Raw genomic sequence first — 19293 nt, forward strand, 5'->3', positions numbered from 1 at the left:
AATACGATGTGACTTGCGGTTTGTTCCTCTGTTCTGTTTCGGAAGGAGATTTAAAAAGTAGAAAAGCGTAAACAATTTGGCATGCTGAAGCCAAACAAGGGAACGAAGGTTTGCCTCCTCTGGATGTGCAACAACATAGCCATTGGTTTTTTATTTAGGGGTAAACCAAGCTTTATTACTCAACTGGAAAGTTTACATAGATACTGAAAGGGTCATGGGGAGCCCCCAGGTCACAAATGGCGACACTGGTATAAAGAACTACAAAACTTTGCTACACTGTGAGCATCTCCATTCACCGCCCTGCCTTCAAACACAAACTCACATAGTTCAAACTCCGCAGCTCGAGCTTTAATTTCTTTGATGGTTACTCCATATCTTCCCCCAGTTGTCGGCGTTCTGAGAACGGGGGTCCCCAGACTTGCCTGCTCGCGGCCCGCTGCGTGGCTAAGCCAGCAGGCTGTACGACCCATCATCACCAACAAAGCATCCAAGACCCTCGCGAGGGTCCAAGCCTTGCGAGGCGGACGACACAAGACCTCCTCGGGAGTGGCCTAGCTAGGCAGGCTCACAAGGAGCGGAGATATCAAGGCGGGGCAAACCTCATGAGACCCTCGTGACGTGAGCCATGACGCACGACACCAGGCGGGCGCCAGCGCGTGCAGCGTCCTTGTTTCCTCTTCGGTGAAAAGGAGGCTAGCGCAGGCGAAGAGTACCGAGGCATCAGGCAAAGGTTGCTATATTCGTGCAACGAGACCAAGACCAGGAGGACGGCAAGACGGAGGTCATCATGGAGCCCAAGACGGCGTCACCACAGAGCTTTTCGCAGGCGAAGATCACTTTTGTCAGGATAGCTTGTACTAGCTGTCCCCCTTCGAATTAGCTCGCCATTGTTGGATCCCTTCCCGCTCAATATTTGGGAAGAGGACCAGGGCCAATATAAATAGGACTAGCCACCACCTTAGTAACGGGTGGATCATTCAGACCATCCACACACACAAGCTCACCAAGCTCAAGAACACCTCAACCTCAGGAGGCTGTTCTTCCCTTGTACTGTTCATCATCAACCCTAGAGGCAATCCACCACCACCACACTGGAGTAGGGTATTACACCACAACGGTGGCCCGAACCAGTATAAACCTCGTGTCTTTCTGTGTTGCGAGTTCGTCGAGTTCGTCCGCGAGATCTTAGCGAGCTAGAGCGTAGATCGGTGTGAGGAAAAGACCTCGCGCACACCCCAGTGTTCGAACCTTAAGGATTTGCCGGAACCCCACATCCGACACCAGTGCCTTCTTTTATCTCTGAGGCAATCGATTTGCGGTCGCATGAAACGACAACTTTTTTGCAAAGAAAGATCAAGTGCCAGAGCCAAGGCCTCTCTACAGGCGAGAGCCTCTAGTGTTGCTGGGCCAATAATTCCAGGAAAAACCATGGCGGACGAGCCTAATTTTTTTCACATATGATCCTTGCACACAGCTGCAGATGCTCCCCTATTGCTGTTCCTTCATAATCCACCATCAACTTGGATTTTTGCTGCTCCCAAGGGGGGTCGAATCCACGCTTTCCTACGGCCTGAATGAACATGACCTCTTGCTATGCTAATTACCTGGTTTCTGCATGGGGCTTTAACCAGGTCCGACTCTGAGATAAAGGTATGTACAAAGGAGTATGTCGCGTGTGGGCTCTGGGTGACTCCTTCATGAATCAACTTTCGTCTAGCTGTCCAAATAGCCCATAATGTCACCACCAGCTTGATTAGACTCGCATGTGGTAGTGTCTCAATCATAACAAATATCCACTGTTTTGTGTTTGGCACGCGAGTTACCTGAAGATGGTGCAAAATTTCTGCATCCCCAGAGCCCATACACACCGAGCCGCCGTGCATTCTAGGAGTGAATGACACCATGAGTCCAGGGCACTGCATAACTGGCAACTATCATCATCAGACATATGTCTCATGTGGCGCACATCTTCTGTTGGGATCGAGCATTTGGCCAATCTCCACAAAAAGGTCTTAACCTTCCCTGGTACTTTGAACAGACCATGGTGATGTCCCGGCTTTTGCTTCAGCTTCGTGGTTAGATCCGCCAGTGTTTCCCTCAAGCCAATCTTCTCACCGTTTCTTCGTGTCAACAAACATTCTATATGCAAACCACACCGTAAAACTTCCATTTTGTCTCAAAATTCCATGCTGAAAAGTCACTCATATTACGTGGGCACAATGGAATAGATTGTATGGGATTAGCATCGACCGCTACAAACACTTGATTTATGAGTTCCTGTTTCCAACTTGCGCTTGTGCTATCAATCAGATCCTTTACCAGTGTTGGTGGATCAACCACCAGGCAAGCTACCGGCCTCATTGTCACACTTCGGGGGATCCAATTATGTGTACAGATCCTCGTGGTAGATAGATCTCCAATCCTTTTGATCAGTCCTTCGGCAAGCACATCTCTCCCCTCAAGAACCGCCCGCGAAATTTGGGAGGGATGGCTGCCCAACTCAGCGGTCAAGATATACCTATCTCGAAAGTAATCCGCCTTCAACAACCTACCACATAGTGAATCAGGGTTTTGCAATAGTCTCCATGATTGGCGTGCCAACGATGCTAGATTGAACAATTCAAAATCTCGGAAGCCCAATCCGCCCATAAACTTTGGCCGAGTCATTGATTTACATGAAACCCAGCTGGGCTTCTGTTTACCTTCTTTGCTTCCCCACCAGAACTGCCTTATCAGTTTATTCAATCCACTCTTTTACTTTGTTCCAAAGCCTATCTTTGATATATTTAAACGCCCCAAACTTTGAAGTACCTATGTCAGAAGGCATACCTAGGTACTTGTCATTCAAAGTTTCGGTGGGAACATGCAGAATACCCTTGACTTCCTCTTTGATATTCGTTGGGCACCCTTTGCTAAAAAATATTGATGACTTAGCTGGATTTACTTTCTGTCATGATGCATTGCAGCATTGGTTCAACATTTTTGATACCTCAACCGCCTCCACACCATTAGCTTTGAAGAACAACAAGCTATCATCTACAAACAAAAGGTGATTAACATGCGGTGCCGAAGGCGCCACTTGTACCCCACCAATCTGAGATGACTGGTTTAATTTTTTTAGGAGGCACGAAAGGCCCTCCACTGTCAACAAAAACAGGTAGGGGGAGATCTGATCTACCTGACGAATAACTCTTGGAGGTTTAAATTCATATAACCTTTTCCATTGAATAAAACTGAGTAAGAAATAGAGCCAATAAGATTCATGACAATATCAACCCATCTATGTGAAAATCCCAACTTACTCAATATAGCTCTCAACTAACTCCATTCAACTTTGTCATAGGCCTTCATGATGTCCAGTTCAAAGCACAATGACGGTGTTTCACAAGAGGCGAATGTTTGGTCTATGGGGACATATGTCCCTGTTACCCAATGCGTCCATAAGTGCATTGCGATTGGCATCTAAAGTAGCATTTCAGCATATACGGCTTGAAGGAATAGTTGGAAAGTGGAATATACATCAGACGTACAGTGATGTACCAGGCCACAGACAGGTCGGTACAAGATCTTGTAGCAGCGATGACGCATTTTCAATCGTCCATCGATAAATGCTGTCCTACTGGGACACACCACCTTCTTGGAAGATCGAGGTCCTTGTCAGAGTCCTGGCGTCAACTTAGCTTAGTTGGTGCGCAGGTAATCTGTCTTTGTGTTTAGTAGGAAGTAACTAAATTGCCATGTTTTGCACCAACAGTAAGAAATCAAAAATAAGTAAATATGTATGGTTAATAAATTTAGTAATGTATGGACTTACTTACATGATTTAACTGGAAGATAAGGAAATAAATACGGAGTTACTTGCATGATTTAACATGGGGAAATTTAATTCGGATGGTTTGTCCAACGAATAGCATATAATATTTAAAAAATGTTTAAATAGGTTGCAAAAGAAGTTACTTTGGGCTGATTTTTATTCACAGTTGCTAACACTAATGTTTTGAAAAAAATGAAAGGTATGTCAATTAAGTGGACATGCATTTGTCTAAAAGAAGCCCCAATGTGGATGATTTTGTAGCAGTGATAGCCTCCAGGGGGCAACATCTTATATGATTACAGGCGTGTTTGTAAAATATGCTTCGAGAAGTAGGCAGTTGGCTAGCAGTGGCAAAATGGTGGGGCAGTAAATATGGGTGGTTGGTTGGTGGTGATACTTTAACTGGAGCATCGATGCAACTGTTGGGGTAAAAGCTACACCCTGCATTCAGTCTATCCATTTATTCTGAAGAAACTCCTCCTCCTGAGTGAAGCGAAGAACAGCTATGTGCGTAACGGAGAGGGAGAAATATCAAGGTGGTGGATGTAATGGACGGACTTCCTTCACGTAAGGTAACATATTCTCCATTTGTATGTTAGATATGCTTAGAAATGTAGCCCGGTCACATGAGTAATCTTTGGAGAAATATTGTTCAGGTTGTGCTAGAAACTAGCAGATCTAAAGAAGAAGACAATAAGAGAGAGTTATTCCGTGGTGATGTATTGAGTAGCAGTAGCCCGATAGATGTTGCTAAGGACTCATATCCAATAGAAGAGTGTGCAAGCACAAAAGGAGCGTTCAGTGGTGTTGGTAACATTTCGAAGGGACGGGGCAGATTCACAGCATCGGATCTGCAAAAAATGTATCTTGAACTATCTCCAAAGCAAAAGGGCATAATTAAAAATTTAGGAATTGAAGGAGTAGAGTGGATTAACAAGATGGTGCACTCAAACCTTAATCATTCAGCTTGGTTAATGCTTAATGTCATGCTTGATGACCGTGCTATGAGAATTGGCGTAGATGATTGTGACATAGTTCATATTACAGAAACTGCGGTAGCAAACATAACTGGGAAGAGAATGGGTGGTTCAATAACGATTCCAATTTCTGAAGGTGCCCCAAGCCATAGTGAAATCAAAGATGTGCAAAGCATACTGAGACTTCACGATGTAACTGAAGAAATAACAGTCTCTGAACTTGTCACACTGTTGTTGGGAGAAAGTAAGAAGGGATTTGAATTAGATGATGAAGGCCCTTCACGCACACAGAGAGCATTTGCAATGATTTACCTTTCTATTGCGCTTGGTCCTATGGAGAGAAAATGTTGTGTCAACAGGAGTTCTTATGGGATGGTGATACTTTATCCGAATCTGAAAGTTGTCAATTGGGGAAAATATGCAGTTGATGAGATAATAAGCGGCGCAAGGAAACTGAACCGGGACAATCCACTGCTTAGCATAACACTACATGGGTGCCCTGCTCTGCTTGAGGTATTTTAATAATTCAATATTTGCTATCTTAAATTTGTGAATGTACTGACAGGAATATGTACAATAGATTCTTTATTTTGACTCCATGGACATAGGTTTCGTTCAACTAGATCAGAAAGCAGTGCCCAGGATAAAGTACTACAACAAACAAATCCTAAGTGCCCTGGTGAAGGCTAACAACAAAGTAGATGGTGGGCGTATTACATTTGGATTAATGAAGGTATATGTTTCAGCATGAATAATTAATTACTTTTTTAGGTAATTTGTGAAAATGCCATTTTATAAAAATGATAGCTAAATATCACATGTAAGTAGTCTCTGACACTAAAACATGTTGACAGCTAAAAGGATCAACCAAGCATGCTGATAACTTAGCTTATGATTTAACTAATGAATCATGCGTGAAGGTAAATATATACAACCAGATTTAAGTTTTATGAAAAGGATGTACTACAATATACTGAATGTTCACAATGTTTATATAGGGGAGGAATTGGATATTTGAAGAACTAGCACAACAGGCCAAAGGTAGGATCGAAAGATTTATGAAGTTACATGCAGATCTCATGAATCAAAATAGTCTGACTAAGGAAAGGAGGAAAAAACTATTTCAGACACATAGATTAGTAGAGAAAATTGATGCTGATAGTTGGCACAGTGAAAATTCTGCGTTATATTCAGAAAAATGAGGTAGAGGGGGGTGGATTGGTAAAAGAAACAATTTCTTATCTGGACAATGTTTTGGCTGCTAAGTAATTATCTAATTCCATGTAATGTAAATTTCAAATATCATACTTTGCGACGGTGATAACACAATTAATTGGGAATTAGGTGTCTGTGAAAACTTTGCCAAGGGTACCAAGAGGAAGGCAAGTCCAAGTTTAGATGAGGGGGCACATAAAGAGAAAGGTATAGCAAATCGTTTATGTTTTCCTTTGTACGGAAGCTGAATGCACTAAGTTATGTTTGCAGGGCCTATGGTCCCAGACTTGAACATGTTGTTGATGGGTAGCACAGAATGTGTTAAAGGGAAGGAAGTTGTCTCAGAAGGGGGGGGGCATGTTCAATCAAGGGATGCTGGTGCATTATAATCCAAATGATGAGCTGCATTGTGAAGATGAAGAGTTATGGAAAAAAGATTCATGTAGAAACCAATTTGAAGAAGGTGGCATTACCAATAATCAGAGCATCATGTCCTTTCCAGTTCCAATCAATGTATCCTACTGTGAGTAATGGTGTATTGGAAAAAGGGTTCAGAAACATGATGATATGCTTCAAGAAGACATTGAAATCGTATGTTTTGAAAGAACAAAACTCGTCATTAAATATATGTTGGTGGAAGCTGATTTTTTTAATAGCAATGCTTGGCTGATACATGAGGTGCCTACAAGGATATGCTTAACAGGACAGCAAGTAGTTGCCCAATTCAACAACCCAGGTAGCTTGGAGAAGGATAGGTTCGAAATAGTCACACGAATGATGGTAGCTGTAGAGATAAAATGGATTAGAGGACTATATCATGGAAGGTGGAGGCACATCTTGCTTCCAATATGGGCTGTAAGTTATGTTAAGTTACGTACTAAAGTGTTTTCGAAAAATATGTATGATTTGACAAAGAAGCTGTTGTAAAATGCAGGAATTGGTATTAAACGCAGAGCAGTACCTACTTGATGAGACAATAAGGATGATGTTTACATACGCAAACTTGGAATACGACGTTGAATGCTGCAGAGTGGTAATTGAATTTTGTTTAGACATAAGGGGACTATAACAATTTATATGTTTATTGCTTAACTGGATATATGCTATGTAGATTTTTGCTCCATACCGGGACGAAGAACAATTCTGGATTTTATATGCATTTGACATGGAAACCTGTAGAGTGCATGTTTTCGATCCGAAAAGGGGAAACCGTCCAATGTGGGCGCTGGAGAAAAAGCACAAGAAGTTATGCTACAAATTGATCGAGGGTCTTTCTAGATGGGTTTATAGGTTCTTTGATGGATGGAATATCAATGCGGAATCATTCCAGTTTACATATCACCGTTTCCTTGAGAAGGCCAGCAACATGTCATACATTATCTTGCATTCTAATCGTGTGAGCTATTTTTATGTGGTAATCACTCTGATAACCTTTCCTATGGCAGATTTGACAGTTCATTCTACATGGTGCATTGCATTATGAATTACATGGGAACTGGTCTGGCACATGGATGTACTGAGGTATGAAATATTTCCATACTTTTGTAATTTTTTAAAATTTAATAATACTAACTGTTGTCAAAAAAACATAGGATGGGTTGAAGAAGATAAGGGAGTACATCGTACACATGGTGCTGACAATGGATGGTAATATTGGAGTCCCGCCGAAATGCATAGTGAGTCCAATGCTGCTGGAATAAAGTACTGATGGCCCAAGTTGTTGGAAAAAAATTTGTAATATATAACGTAGATGATGGATGTTTTATGTAGCTTTATGTAATGTACTACTATGTTAAATGCAGCTGAATTCTGAGGGATGCATCCCTTCTAATGTAGTATATTTGCGTAAAAATGGTAGATGGCGTGGACGACAACAAAATATGTAGTTCTGGTAGTTTCATTAGACCTAATAATAAATCTGAACATTATCAATGTTTGGTGCGAGAGCGCTGATGACAACATACAATGCCAAAAATGTATGTACTGGAGCTGATGTCAATTTTATTAATAAAATGATTAATGGACTAATGAAACTTCCGATCACATTCATTTTTGTAAAGGTAAAAATTATTTAAATGAATGCATTTCGCGTAATGAAAAAAATTTGGTATATGTTTTTTGGATAAATGACGATTCAATTTGTGGTTCTCGTATAAAACAGAAATGCCCCCAGGTGGCTTTAAGTAGATTTTGTAATAATACGGTACAGAGGAAAATACATCCAAGGTTGAAGTTTCACCCCATATGGGTGCATAAATAATAAACAAAAAAAGGTTGAAAAAGTTAAGAACTTGGTTGACAGGATAACTGACTTGCTTTGGATTTAATATATAATTGTTAATGAATAAAATTATAAAGGTGGCTTGAAAGTGGAAAAAGTCAAAAATTGGTTGGCACTATAGCTAACTATTCATACTATTTTATTGGGATAACATAAGTATTTCTTGACAGTAGATGTGAGAATGAGTTATCTTTTTGTTTATTAACTGTAACGAGTACAATAAAATAGAGATTTATTTGAAAAACTATTACAGAAACTTTTGACTTGTCGTGGAATTACTGAATTTTTTTGTACACATGGTCTAGATGTCCACATACACAATTGTAACTAGAACAAGAAATCTGCGTCCACGGTTTTTTTGGTCGGCTAAACTACCGAGGAAACTAGGGTGATTCATGTTGTAGTTCTCAATACCCGGCATGAGTAATGATAAAAGATTAGATTTGGCTGAAGGATGTCTTTTAGTACACAAATTTTCATTAATAAACATTTTGCGTGTGGTCTTTGTTACTTTGGTAAGTTCCAAATTGTAATGAAATAATTGAGTTAATAGAAAAAATGTACTAGTAAGAATAAAGGACGATGCAATTAATAAATTATTTAAGGAGTGAAGGTTGCTTGTTTAAACGGAGGAAGAATATTACAGTAAAATTATATTATAAATTTTTGTGTTGTGATGTATTATTATTAATAATTCGGTACGTTGACAGTACAAAATGAAGGGCGGAGTTCGTGAGGACTTAATTTAATAAATATATGTAAAATCTGTGAAAAAAAATAAAAGTTAAACTAAGTCACCGTCTAAAAAACGCGGTAACTCAATGAGTATGATTGGTTTGGCTGAAAGAAACTTGTACTAATTACAGAAAAGCTGTTTAGCATTTTGTCTATGCATTTGCTAGGAGCAGTGGTGAAAAATTGCAACGTGGATGAAGGAATGAAGGCCTTGAGGTACTGGTGCATGAGATATATTTTGATGAACTTATTGAGGATGTATTTGATTGGAAGCTTGACGACAGGATGCGCTGGATTATTTTTATGAATGGGATTGTGTACGATATATGGAAAACCCGGTTTTGTGGTAACACGCGCGAGGATTGCTGTAATTTATGTCGCAAAAAAATGTTCAAATACATACTACAAATTAATAGTAACAAAGAAAAAAAAGGATAACAAGTTTTTAGTGTCATGGGGCCGTTAATAGAAATGAAACTGGTGTGTAAATTATTATTAGTAGTAATCATTGGCAGCTGGATACAAAACCAAAAGTACACATGCAGCCAACGCATGTTTAGGGGAAAGACCTTGTTTATGTAGGTCAGGGGAAGGAAAGCATTAAAAAATTGTTGTGGTAGATGGGCAGCGTGCCATTTAAGTGGTAGGCAGTGTGAGCAGATATACTATTGACTAGCAAAACCACCTGCCGCTTGGAGGAGGATAGGGTTTCCAGGTTAGATCTGTGCTCGGGAGGGAAGTGCGCCGCCATGGCGATGGAGCAGAAGCTGATGAATACTGGGCAATACAGGCAAGAAAGGTAACACCTCCGGCTGTCCCCCCCTCATCTTTGCCTATTTGTGTGCCAACAGTTTTTTGACTATTTAGTTGTTCCATTACATGGCGCTGCTGGGTCTATGGGGATTTCCGCATTTAGGTTCCTTTCTTTATTAGAAAGTGCGAATAATGGGGAGCTATTCTACAGCGATGAGCCGAGTGCTCTAGAAACCGTCAATGAAGGAAGCGAGTCAGATATATATTCAGGTTCAGAGAACATGCTGTCAAATGTTCATGCATGGCAAACAAATGGTAGTGGCATTGTTAAAGCGACAGATTTGGCTGGGCCTGAGGGTCTGCGGCTTATCAGTGGGTTGATTGAGCCTATTGAACCAGACAAGGCCGACAAAGGATGCCTACAAATTTCAGAGACCGCGGGAGCAGAGCAGAGTTCTGAAAGTGATACTACTTGCGTTAGAAGGTAATTTGAACCTTTGTTATAATTTATATTCAACTTTGTGAAGAAAAATGTGTGACATTTGAACTTTGTTAACAGGCATCGGCGAGGAGCAATGCCTGATGAGAGATCTATACAAGCAAAGAGGGTTACAACACTTGAAACTGCAATCAGGGGTTTTGCTGAAAGGAAAACAGCTTCTGTCATTACACCAACACTAGGATTGAGTTATGATTCATTGACAGAAGCTTACGACTTTTACAACCTGTATTCTTGGGAATGTGGTTTCGGCATACGTTACGGGAAGAGCAAAAATAATGTGAAAGGAGCCAGGTGTATGCAGGAGTTTGTTTGCTGTTGTTCGATAAGTAACTTTTTTTTATACTTGATTACACAAAGCATTGTGTGGATTACATGTTGCTATCGAAAATTTACATGTGCATTTCTTTTGGAACAGGGGAAACCGAATAAGGAGAACAACAGTTCATGCAGAGCAAAATGTCGTGCAACGGTGAGGCTACTAAGAACTGATGACGGGGGTGGTATATATCCGAGAACAGGACAGAGCACAATCATGTACTACTTGATACTTGTGCTTCTAAGCTCCACTTCCCGTCGCATAGGCACATAGATAAGTACACTAGATAATTGGTTGCGCACCTTAGGCAGAATAATGTTAATCTTAGTAAGGTTTACAACATCATTGGAACTTATTTTGGGAGGATCGAGAATGGTCCATTCACCAAAAGGTTCTTACGTACATTGTGTGGGAAAATTAGTAGAGAACAAGCTGATGATGATGTGCATAAAACAATAGAAATTTTCTTGGAGATGAAAGAGAAAGATAGTGATTTCTCTTACACAGTTCAAGTGGATGATGAAAGCCGGATTAGGACATTGTTGTGATCTAATGGTAGAAGCAAATTGCAATACCACTATTTCGGAGATGCAGTGACATTTGACACTACTTACAAGACAAACCTGTATGACATGCCGTTTGGGCTGTTTGTAGGTGTTAACAATCATTTCCAGAGCACTATTTTTGCTGGTGTTCTTATGAGGGACGAGCAGTCAGAAAGTTTTGAACAGGTTTTCCGTGAGTTTGTGAAGATGATGGGAGGAAAGGTTCCAGTGACTATTCTTACTGGTAATTTTTTTGTTTGTTTTCAATCTGAAAAGTTAATAAAAGATGTCATTTGTGCTATAGGAATGATTTTGATTAGTACTATATATGTAATTTATGGTAATATAAATATTTTTTTAATCAAATGTTGAACAGACCAAGCTAGGGCGATGGAGATTGCTATTGAGAATGTTTGGCCGGAAACAACACACCGTTGGTGCAAGAGAGTTTGGGTTATCATCATACAAAGAAGAGTGACTTCCGAGCAGAATTCCATAGATTAGTGAACGACATGCTAACTATCGAAGATTTTGAGAAGGGGTGGGTGGAGATTATGAAGAAATACAGTTTGCAGAGCAATACATTCCTCATACAAATATTTGAGGTGAGGCGGAAGTGGGCAAAGCCATATTTTTCTGGAAAATTTTGTGCGAAAATGACGAGCACACAAAGGAGTGAGAGCGCAAATCACATGCTGAAGAATTATGTTCCTCCAGCATGCCCAATGAATCTTTTTGTCAAGTAGTATGCAAAAGTACCGTTTGATAGAGAGCAAGAAGAAGGTTTCCAAGAAAAGAGGACCAAATTGGTAAGATAAGCAACATTCTTTTAATATATTGTAGTTTGTTTAAGCAAGCCTGAATTATGTTTCTAATCGGTACACAGGCAGGGGTAGTTCTAAAAGTTAACATACCAATTGAACGCCATGCAACCACGGTGTATACTCAGGCCATGTTTGAGCTGTTTGGAAAAAGTCTTTACTACTCATGTTCTTATTACATCGAAGAATTAGTTCCAGGGAGTGAGTACCTGGCAACACACGTGAAGGCGGGGTCGAGGGAGAAATGGTACAAGAGCAGATACAAGGTGGTGGTTTCAGAATTCAACGATTTTTTCAGTTGTGAGTGTTGACTCTTTAAGCATATGGGGACGATTTGTTGCCATGCACTAAAGGTGTGTACATATGAATTTTTAGTAGCTAATTCCTTTTATTTGTTAATTGCTGACTTTGCACATGACTTGGAATAACAGGTGATGATAGTGTTGGGATTGAATGAGATACCAAGGAAGCACATACTGAAAAGATGGACAGTAGATGCGCGTGATACCCTTCCAGAACATCTGAAGCATTATCAAAAAGATGTAGGCCTACCTGATTGCACAACTTTCAGACACAATGCTATGTACATCTTTGCTCTGGAATTGGTTATGATGGGTGATAGCAATCCCAAGGATTTTGACTATGTCATGAGCGGGCTAGCAGAATTGAAGAAGGTTCTTTGCCACTAAGTAATCTTAAAGATGGAATGAGTCTAATTGAAAAAAAGAAGGCATGTAAGTCTTCTTTGTTGCTAAATCTGTTGCTTCAAAGGTAGTCAGAAGCAGATTATTGATGAGGAAGCTGCATCAAGTGCTGGGAAAACTGAATGGAGAAATGCAAAAGCAAGAACGATAGTAGGGGAGGGGCAATCTTCAGTTCATGCTAATGGTACAATTCAAGCAATTTCGGGTTCGTCTACTATCCAGGGGGCGACCTGAGCACGGCTGATTCAAACATTGTTGTAACTTCAAGAAGCATGGATATAGAAAGCGACATGTCCCTGTTACCCCCTAAGAAGAAACCAAGGATGAGAGGTCATCCGAAAACTGCAAGAGACAAGACAAATTACGAAATAAACGACAAGCGATCAGGGTTTTGCACCATTTGCCGTGGGAAGGGGTACAAAAGAACTATATGCCCTCAAAGGGGCAACGAACCGCAGAAGCCCAGGAAGATTCCGACATGTACAAATTGTGGCATAGCCGATCATCATAGGAATACATGTTCAGAAGTGTTGTACTCTACATTGGATGGGGTGCACTCTGTAGGATGCATCTGAAGTAATTATGTACTTCTAATTGAATCTTTTTTAAACATTTGGACAAGTTTGTGTTGTAAAACATCTGGAGACAAAAAATGTTGAAGTTATGTTACTTTTTTTATTATGTTTTTGTAAGAATATGTCATAGGGGTAAGAAATAATTTATTTGGATATAGGCGATACATTAGCAAGAGCAGCTGCAAGGATGGATATCTATGATTGCTGAAAAAGAAAACAAAAAAATTACAGATATATATGGAGCATGATAGGCACAAGGTATTTTTTTGGGAAAATGAACAAGTAGAAGAAAAGAACAAATATTAATGCAGTGTGTTTATAAGAGTGGTAGAGGCCGCAAGAAAATGCCAGGAAAAAGCACATGGTGTCTGGTTGGCAGAGGAGTAATAAATATGTGGTTTTTGAATTTTGAATCATGTGTGAGAGGTGGCAATGCTGCGGACATACTTGTCCATCTAAGGACATGCCGAGACCTGAGGAAGCTTCAGTACTCACCAAGGCAACCTAAGTTCATCATATTCTACAGAGAGAGAGAGAGAACCATTCAGAGCGTTCATGGATATGGTGATGGAATCAAAGAAGCGTCCGAGGAACTTTTCAGTGCATGCAATATACTACTTTGAAATTTCTTCTTCTTCTGTTGTTCATTCTTTTACTAATTTTTTTGTACCAGACAACTGCAAGTGTGGAAGGAGGGGCAGCTTATGCTATAATTGAGACAGGAGATACTTCCTCTGGTTCAGAAGTTGAGCAGGTAAAAATGTAATTAGTGCTTTTAAAATAAGAATGCATGAATTATAAAAATAGTGTAACATCCCAAATTTTCAATTTGGAATGTTATACACTAGATCATCATTGCATATCATATTTATTGCATTTTGGCTGATCCTAGAAATTTTTCGCAACTAAAGGACCCTGGGAGAGAGTTGGGGATTTCGTTATTTTCATATTTGAGTTGTCTCAAATTTTGAAAATAGGATCATTTGATTTTATTTATTTTATCTTTAATTATTTCTATTACAAAAATATGAGAGAGGGAATAAAATGACTTTCCCAAAATAAAGAAATATTGAGGATTTAATAAAAAATCAAATAAGATTTTATTTGGTTTTATTTGCTATTTTATTTGAATTTAGGAAAAATGCGCGTTTTTCAAAATTGCATTTAGGCCCCAAATAAATGTTCATACCGCCGGTTTTCCCGGAAAAACCGTTTGGTTTTCGTCGGTCTTCTTTTTGTTTCGTTTTTTCTTTAGATCTGTTTTTTTCGTTTAGGCTAATTAGCGAGCGTTCGCTCGTTCATTCGTTTTAACGAACGCGTTCTTCGTTTAGATTCAGTTAACGAACGTTCGTTCGTTAAATTGTTCGTCGTTTTTCTTTTTCTCGGATTAAATCCGCGATTTTCTGATCGCGATTTCTGATCCGATTTTCGTTTTAGTTTATCTTTTCGCTCGTTTATCGGAATCAGGCGATTCAAGCGCCTGGGGTTTCGTCTCGAAACCCTCTTTTGTTTATCCAACTTAAACAAGTTTTTGCTTCTGTAAAAATTGCCTTAGATCCAGAATAGTAAACGAAGCCTGTTTCTTTTGCCGTTTGTCTTTCGTTGCTTCGTTCGATTCGATTCTTTTTGCCAACTGGAGTTCTTAAGTTGATCTTTCTGGTTAGATCTCTTATTTGAGTTTTACCTATGCATTAGTTGAGTACTTATTGTGTGCTTGTTTGTTTGCGATAGAGTACCCGGAGTGCGCCGCTTGTTACTTCGAATCGCTAGGTTTCCCGGATCATCAACAAGGCAAGTAACACTTTGATCATACCTCCTACTACCCAGTTTTATTGCATTAGATCAATCCTTACACATTTCATGATTAGTATGTAATTAGATTGTGGGTTTGGGAAGTAGTTGAGGTAGTACCTATTACCTGTCTAATTATCAAACCTTTGGGAGTTACTTCTACGTTTGCTTATTATTGCTATGCTATGCTAGTAGACGTGGATTGGGTGAGTGTATCCATGACAGATGTGAGCTTTGTTAATTAATGGTTTACTTAAGGTGGAACCTAAACACACATCTGGGTGGATTGAGGCACCTGGGTATTCCAGGATTGCCTTTTTTTTTGGACCGCCACCCAGGCTCAAAGGGATCATGAGATTATTCATGCTAGAAACTTCCGTGTGCAGCCACAAGCTATTATGGGCTCTAGCATAGTTGACGAAGTCATGCGAACTCTTACAGTGGTAGACTAGCAGATGTAGGGGATGTAGGTGGTACGGTCTACCCATCGTAAGGTGCAAGCGCTTCTGAAAGACTATGTCTCGGTCATCCATTTTTCAAACACCATGTAGTGCGAGAAACCAAACGGAGGCGATCGAGTCTTGTGGGGAAAAGTGCGCGAACCTTTGCAGAGTGTATAAACTAATCATGGTTAGCCGTGTCCCCGGTTATGGACATCTTGAGTATCTAGTACCTGGATTATCATCTGAATCTCAACATGTTACTCTAAAGATTAATTTTGTTGGGTTTGTTTAATGATGATGTTTAATTGGGATTGAGAATGCCGTCAACCATTCTCAATGTTTAACAACCACCATAATAGTTAAATAAATTTATTCCTTTGCAGTAGGGAAAAATTGGCTTTACGCAAAACTGTAACCATAGAGCTTTCCACCAGCCAAATATGCATATAGTATAACTGTTTCATTCCATTATTCTCTATGCGTTACATTGCCAGCATATTCCATGTGCTGACCCGTTTTCGGGCTGCAACGTTAATGTTGCAGACTTTTCAGCCGACGATTAAGGAGTTTTAGGTTCTGGTTCTATACTCAGTGATGCCGTTGGAGTTGATGGACTCACTTATCTTCCAAGCCTTCCGCTGTTATCGTTATTAGATGGCCTTAAGCCATTTTTATTGTAATAAGTTATCTTTGGAGACACTCGATGTAATAAGTGTGTGATTGCTACTCTGCTATAAATCCTTCAAGTACTGTGTGGTGTCAGCATTACTGATCTAGGGATGACACCGGAGCACAGAGATTGGACTGTTTGAGGTCTGGTTGCTACAAGATGGTATCAGAGCCCACACTAACTGTAGGACACGAGCACGAAGCTAAAGACCTAGATCACTACTCACTCTCTTCTCTTCTGACCTTTCATCTTTTCTACTCTTTTTGGATGGCGGATCCAAGAAACAAGTTCACTCAACCGGATGAAGATACACCCTTTGGACGTCACTTGAAGGAAGTCACTAGATACCTGAACATATGAGTACCAAGCTTCACCGGAACCTACAATGCCACCTTACCTGAAGAAGAGCGCTGGATGATTCAAGTTCAAGTTCCAGGAAGGACGTTCATGCCAGTCACTGAGCCCATAAAGTTTTCTTTTGATGCACCAACCTGGAGTCTAGGAAAGAGCATGGCAGCTCACATCGCCATGGGACGCATTGGAGAAGTCTACCGCAATGATCTCAAGGATACTATCTACCAGATTTGTGGGCGCCGAGATGAGCACTGGGAGATGATCAGCACCAGAAAGGATAGATCAATTGCAGCTTTTATCCAGGAGTTAAACCAACACATTCGACGTCAGGAGAACCAGATGTGCGCCGACATGATAGACCTATAGAAGACAAGGACAAGAATCAAGGAACTGTAGGAAGAACTCAAGGCTACACGTGAAGATTTTGAAGAAGAAATTGAAGTATTAGTGGAAAAGAATGACGATCTGATCAAGAAAATTGGAATATTCATGGGAGACCCTACATCGGTAGAAGAAGACGAAGAACCCAAGGAGATTCGCCCGGAAGACTACATCATCATCGACGACACCGACTCGGATCCAGATGATAGCGATGATGACTATGTTGATGAAGCTGGAGCAGATATCATGGAGTCTGCAACCGAAGAATATTTCTAGTAGACCACCCCAACAGTAGTAGTAGTCCACCATGTAAATATAGTAGCCCGAGGACTTTTGTGATAGTTAGATCGATTGTATGCCCTTGTTTGGTTGATTGAACAAAGTGAATTGTTTGCTTTTGCCTCATGTGTATATGGGTAGTGTTTTCTCTTTAGGCCCCCTCTATTCTTAAATCTCATCCTTTTCTAAACCCTCAGATGCCTCCGAGACATGACCCCGGATTTACCTTCCCACCGGAGCTCACTCAGTTGATCCAGCAGCAGAACACATTGATGCAATTACTAGTCCAGAATCAGAACCAGGGGAACAACAACAACAACAACCCACCACCACCACCTGTTGATCACTTAGCCCAATTTTCTTAAGATGAATCCGCTGGTGTTTTCCAACAGCACCGAGCCGATAATAGCAGATGATTGGCTCCGCAGGACAGCTAGAGAGTTGACCACAACAGGATGCACTAATGCGGAGAAGGTGAAGTTTGCCGCACATCAGCTTGAAGGACCCGCAGCATCATGGTGGGAGAATTTCACATCCACTTTCCCTGTCGATACTATCACATGGGACCAATTTCAGCAAGCTTTTCGTACTGCCCATGTTTCAGCAGGAGCTATGGCCATGAAGAAGCGAGAGTTTCGCAACTTGCGCCAAGGAGGACGGACAGTTGGTCAGTATGTGGAGGACTTTAGTAAGCTAGCACGTTATGCCCCAGATGACGTTGCTAGGGATGCAGCTAAGCAGGAGAAGTTTCTGGAAGGACTGAATGATGAGTTGAGCATGCAGTTGATGGTAGCAACCTTCAACAACTACCAGGAGTTGGTAGATCATGCTCTTATGATTGAAGGGAAGCATCAGCAAATTGAGAATCACAAGAGGAAGTATGCATAAGGAAAGTACAATTCAGGAGTTCAGCAGAAGCCACGATTTACCCCTAGGCCGGGAGGACATTTTCAGCATACCCATGGAGGAGGTAGTTCGCACAATCACAATGGCCCCAGGAATGGTAATGGGAATGGAGGAAGCAACGGCCAGAACCGCACCAACCCATCAACCCCAGCCAAGAAAGACCTGAGCCAAGTCACTTGCTTTAAGTGCTAGAAGACCGGACATTATGCTAATGAATGTCCTGAATCCCAGAATGGAAATGGCAATGGAAGCTCTGGGAAGAAGCCGAACCCTTTCAACAGGGGACAGGTGAACCACGTTAACGTGGAGGAGGTTGAAGAGCAGCCGGATGCAGTAATCGATAAGTTTTTGGTTAAGTCATTTACTGCACTCGTTCTTTTCGATACTCGTGCATCGCATTCATACATATCAAGGGGATTTGTGGATAAGTATAAACTACCAACCCATGCCCTTAGGTCACCCATGTTAGTAACCTCGCCTGGAGCAGAACATATGGCTAGTCTATGGTGTGATCGGTTACCATTAAGGATTGGTAACTATGTTTTCCCTCGGACCTAATAGTATTGGAATCCCAAGGATTGGATGTGATATTAGGCATGGATTGGTTATCAAAGTATGAAGGGAATATTGAATGTGCCAGTAAGTCAATTTCACTTACCACCCCAGAAGGGAGAAGGATCAAGTATGTATCCCGACATGTGCCAAAGAGGACTCAAGTAAATTGTTTAACCGGAGTAGTGCAGGAGGAAGTACCAGTAGTGAAGGATTTCCCCGAAGTATTTCCAGAAGAGTTGCCAGGCATGCCACCAGATAGAGATATTGAGTTTTTGATTGAGCTTTTGCCAGGCACATGGCCAATATCAAAGAGACCATATAGGATGCCTGCAAAGGATTTGGTGGAAATTAAGAAGCAGATTAAGGAGTTACTGGATAAAGGATATATTCGCCCAAGTTCATCGCCTTGGGGATCGCCAGTACTTCTAGTGGAGAAGAAGGATGGATCGTTAAGGATGGTTGTCGATTATCGAGGATTGAATGAAGTAACCATCAAAAACCAGTACCCCCTACCGATGATCAATGATCTGTTTGATCGATTGCAAGGAGCTAAGGTATTTTCCAAGATCGATCTGCGATCAGGATACCACCAGTTGAAGATTCGGGAACATGATATACCCAAGACGGATTTTACCACCAGGTATGGGCTGTACGAGTATACCGTTATGTCATTTGG

The sequence above is a fragment of the Triticum urartu genome, chromosome 3 (genome assembly GCF_003073215.2).
Source record: "Triticum urartu cultivar G1812 chromosome 3, Tu2.1, whole genome shotgun sequence".
In the NCBI taxonomy this organism is placed as follows: Eukaryota; Viridiplantae; Streptophyta; class Magnoliopsida; order Poales; family Poaceae; genus Triticum; species Triticum urartu.